The sequence below is a fragment of the Oncorhynchus tshawytscha genome, linkage group LG28, assembly GCF_018296145.1.
Source record: "Oncorhynchus tshawytscha isolate Ot180627B linkage group LG28, Otsh_v2.0, whole genome shotgun sequence".
Lineage (NCBI taxonomy): Eukaryota > Metazoa > Chordata > Actinopteri > Salmoniformes > Salmonidae > Oncorhynchus > Oncorhynchus tshawytscha.
The window spans coordinates 10,515,735-10,521,354 of NC_056456.1; positions in this window are offsets into that span (position 1 = coordinate 10,515,735).

The following is a 5,620-nucleotide window of genomic DNA, read 5'->3' on the forward strand; positions in this document are numbered from 1 at the left end:
GCTATATTACATGGATTTATTGTGATGGTGTAGGCTATATTACATGGATTTATTGTGATTCTGTAGGCTATATTACATGGATTTATTGTGATGGTGTAGGCTATATTACATGGATTTATTGTGATGGTGTAGGTAGGCTATATTACATGGATTTATTGTGATGGTGTAGGCTATATTACATGGATTTATTGTGATGGTGTAGGCTATATTACATGGATTTATTGTGATGGTGTAGGTAGGCTATATTACATGGATTTATTGTGATGGTGTAGGTAGGCTATATTACATGGATTTATTGTGATGGTGTAGGCTATATTACATGGATTTATTGTGATGGTGTAGGCTATATTACATGGATTTATTGTGATGGTGTAGGTAGGCTATATTACATGGATTTATTGTGATGGTGTAGGCTATATTACATGGATTTATTGTGATGGTGTGGGCTATATTACAGGATTTGTTAGACTTTTTAAAAATGTAGATGTTCCAAAGGTCTGCATCAGTGGCTTGTAAGGCCATGCGTGGAAGCCAGGAGATGGTAAACATGTTTGCGTTAATTAACAGTAATTTACCGTGAGACCGGCAGTTTTGTGCTTGACAATCGCCGACTGACAACATTTCATGACTGCCACAGCCCTAGTCACACTCTTCTTCATTTTCTGCAAAACAGTTTTACGAAGGTAAATAGTAAATATAGTGAGAAAAACCCCAAAATGATTCAAAGGAGATCATGATTATTATACCTGATGTGATCTTCCGTTTCACCAGTTTGAATGTACTGTACACCAGTCCTCTTTTGGATTCGGTTTTTGAAAGTTGTCGCTGTGGGGCGTGCGGCCGTGAGAGGAATGAATGACTTGCTATCACATCTTTTGTCCCCCAGTACTTGCGCAGTATGCCACAGAAGCAAATGGCGATTCAAATACCGAATTCAAATTGTAATAAATGCACTTGTTAATATTGTGCACCCATATGAATACAGGCAAATTTTTTTAAAAATAAAAAAGATTTGATGAAATTTTTGTTGTGGATATTTCCATACAGCCACTATAATTTTAAATATTCAATTTATGATTATTTTCGTGGATTTCATAGCACAGCAAGCCAGCAGTCAGGCTGATCTTCAGCTAAATTTGGACCAATATGGACGGACTAAACATAGCCAAATTTGGAACTACTATTTTTGGATGAGATAGAGGCCATGACTGACAGACCTGATATCGCCTGTAATTCCACTGTCCATGGACATCTCGTGCTGAGTAGGAAGCATCAAACATCATGTCACAAGAATAAGACCCTTGATATTAATAGGAAAGTAGCATCAAGCTCATCGCGTGCACTTTCACCACCCTGTGAAGTTCATCATAATTCATTTCATCTGCAGCCTAATAAACGGCATGCTTTCCCAAGACGTAGTGAGAGGAACACACAAGATTTCATGTGACTCCAAGTTTATTTCGAAATGATGGTTATTATATCAATATTTGTGCATAAAGGCATTTCCACCGCCATTTCTCACATAGTACATTCTACCCACACAGAGATCCCACCATGTCGAACAAAGGATTTGTCTGTCAGCATTTATATAATTGTACCGGCATGTCCTGTTTCCATCCATGAAATGTGGATGGAGGAAACCTGGTTAGTGTCATGTAGCCACAATGTTTGAGCTGATACAGTGTTATCAACATGCACAAGGGTTAGGTTAGGTACCACAAGTTAGCTAAGCTAACTTCCATAACTGAAACTCTTCTTTAGCAACATTTAGTATGACTTCAGGGAGGGTTTACAACAAGGATGGGCCCGCGGCCCCCCTTTTATAGGCCCACGGATCAATTTCTAAAAAATAACAAATACATTTATATTTTCTATTTGTGCAATTTCTAAATTTGGTTGTGCATCAGCAGTTTTTCTCTTGTTATGTTTGACAGTCACTCAATTAGCCCATGTAAGCTAACATTTTTTAGATTGGTAAATTAGTCTAGCCAGCTATCTAAACGTGTAGTAATAATGGTCGAATTACGGACCGGGAGGCCCCCAATGATTTTGCAAGTGACTCTCACTCAGATATAATATTAACATGGCATAAGTCAGGGCAAAATGTGTAGAATTTCAGGAAATTAGCTGTAAAACTGCACATTTCTCTCTCCGCCACATGGCAAAATTTGTATTGCATGAATTTACAATTTACATAAACAATTTCAACATTTTCTCTAAGCCTATTTTTTAAATTTAGCATATGCTCTTATCCAGAATGGCTTACAGCAGCAATTCGGGTTAAGTGCCTTGCTCAAGGGCACATTGTCAGATTTGTCACCTAGTCGGTTTGGGGTTCGAACCAGCGACCATTCGGTTACTAGGCTACCTACCACCCCTCAACGCGACACGCCATTCCATAATGCCGCTTGGCTAAACTTGTATAATTACAAACTCTAAAACTAAAATGCTTTGCTAGCAATGCAGGGGTACCCCCAGCAAGATGTTACTTAGGGCCGGCTTAAGGCATCCGCATGCTTCGCATCCGAAGCAGTGTGTAACAGTTTGTGCATATATTATGATGACACTGTGGGACATTTTTGTTAGTTTTGGTCTTCGGCAAGGGTTTTTTCCCCACTGTTGTGCACACTATATTTCTTCGAGGCATGCCGAAATTTATGATCCAAATTGATCCCGCTCCAGAATACATGCCTCGGTGTAATGCTCATTCCTTCGACGATAAACATGATCCTGAAAAAGGGACGTTTCTTTTTTTTGCTGAGTTTATATGCATAATCAGGTGCTCGTCTTTACTCAACAGTGACGGGAGAATAAATTGACAAAACTCGTAAATGGAATGAAATAAACCAAAACATGTTTCTCAGAAATGTAGCATAGGTTGAGAGCTCTGCAAACAACGTGTCCATTCCGACAATGAGAACGGTAAACTAATGCGATGATATATATTGAATGCATTAATAAAAATGACCGTAAGCAAACACCAGCATCCCGGAGTCGCCTCTTCACTGTTGACATTAAGACTGGAGTTTTGCGTGTACTATTTAATGAAGCTGCCAGTTGAGGACTGTAGTGGAAATCATGAGAGCAAACCACACACAAGTCAGAGTTATCATAAAGTCATCTTTAATTATATGAGCTCCATCACAACCCTGTGACTCTCAGATCAATTCAGTGTCTATAAATGAATTCTCTGAGAGTCCTTACACATTGCAACTGAGATCCTTTAAAGCAAAGACACACATAGCCAGACAGCATTGGCTATAAATTATCGTTCAGCTTTGTCTCCTAAACTATGTTCTTATCTCGTTCTCAGGACCATAAAACAAAACCTCATCAACAGGCATATATCAAATACACCCCTCCTGGACAAGATCACAGAGACACAGTGACTGGCACACAGACATTGTGGAGCCAATAGATAATTGGTTTAAAAGATATGTTTACATATGAAGACAAGCTTGACCCCTCCCCTCTCTGCGGCCCAAGTAACTGACCCCATGACAGAGAATAGATAACTGCAACCGGCCAACAGTATTATCCAAAAATAGACATTCTAATGACATATCTCACATAAGCATATAATGAAAATAAAACATCTTATCTATGTTACCCAACTATTCTCATTATTCCCCAACAGGACTCGTGAGACGTCTGTTTCTCAAACTAGACACTCTAATGTACTTGTCTTCTTGCTCTGTTAAACAATGAACTCCTCTTTCTATTCTGGTTAGATCCAGTTTGCGCTGTTCTGTGAAGGGAGTAGTACACAGCATTGTACAAGATCTTAAGTTTCTTGGCAATTTCTCACATGTCATAGCCTTCATTTCTCAGAACAAGAATAGACTGACGAGTTTTAGAAGAAAGTGCTTTGTTTCTGGCCGTTTTGAGCCTGTAATCGGACCCACAAATGCTAATGCTAATGCCAGTAATATTGCTTCTTTAATCAGGACAACAGTTTTCAGCTGTGTTAACATAACTGCAAAGGGTTTTCTAATGATCAATTAGCCTTTTAAAATGCTAAACTTGGATTAGCTAACACAACGTGCCATTGGAACACAGGCGTGATGGTTGCTGATAATGGGCCTCTGTCCGCCTATGTAGATATTCCACAAACAATCTGCCGTTTCCAGCTACAATAGTCATTTACAACATTAACAATGTCTACACTCCTATTACTGATCAATTTGATGTTATTTTAATGGACAAAAATGTGCTTTTCATTGTAATATGGTTAACCTTAAAAAGAGAGCACCCTTAGATCAAGGGAAAAGGCTGCACTTGACCATTGCACAATGAATGACTAGGCCCGCTGCGCTATGAAACCACACACTATTGTGGAGACTTTGATATTACTGGCCACAATTGATATGGTGAAAACAAGGTGTGGGGAGGCAGAAGCACAGCCACTCACATCAATACCTCTGTCAGATAACACTGTTAAACAAATAATGTATGCTATTGCTAGCAATCTTATGCTCACGAAATAGACGTTAGCTGTGAGAGCCGAGATGCCCATGCATTGACTTTTGTTCACTATACATGTTGTGGGATGCTATTTACAAGGACATATTGTTCTGTCTCACAATTCCCAAGCATGAAATGGCACAGGGGATGTTCAGTGTGCTGCATGGCTATACTGAGGAAAAACAGAATCCATGGGATTGAATGGTGGGCTTTTGCACAGATGGGGCTCCATCTATCACGCGACGGCAGACAGGCCTCTGCACTCTAGTTATGAATGTGTCTCCCTCTGCCATATGGACGCATTGTATGATACACCCACTGAGCTATAATGGATACACCCGAGAGCAACTGGGCACAGAACTCAGAGCACAGAACTCGGAGATATACCGCAGCATTGATGTGGGTTTGAGTAATGTTTTATGACACTCTTTTCCTATACCTGTTGTGTATGTGTGGCAACTGTCTGAACAACCCAAAAAAAAATACGTGTTAACTATGATTGACGGTCGTCTTTGCTCGCTGTAACCAACAAAGTAATACATGGTACCAGGAGTGAAAATGTAGCTCTATATGTTATATTTTGCTCTATATGTTTGCCATTGGAGTTACATAAGGAATCCAGATTAACATAAAGTTGCTCTCTTGCACACCAAAGCAGGACCGCAGGCATTTGATATATTCAATGCCTTCACGCTTGCAAACGAGGAGGATAAAGACAGTTCTCATTGGTACTGAATCGTTTCGATGCATATTGTTCACCTAAGAAGAACGAGACACATGAACGTTTTGGGTTTCGTTGTCGTGTTCAACGGCAAGGTGAGAAGTTCCACGTCTTTCTTACGGACTTGAAATTAAAAGCACAGACATGCAATTTTGTAGACCTAACCTCATCTATGCTTAGAGATAAGATGGCGTTTGGTGTAAATTACTCCAAAATTAGAGAAAGATTGCTGCGGGAAAGTGACTTACATTTGGACACTGCAGTAAAAATATGTCAGGCGAATGAGCTGCCACTATTGCATATTAAAATATTTAGCTCCATACCAACAAACACTGCTATGGAGGTGGAAAGTGCAGCAGTGGATTTTGTTGACAAGGACACAAGGGGGCACTAAGAACAAAGGCACCACAAGCATTCTTATCAGCAAACTAAACA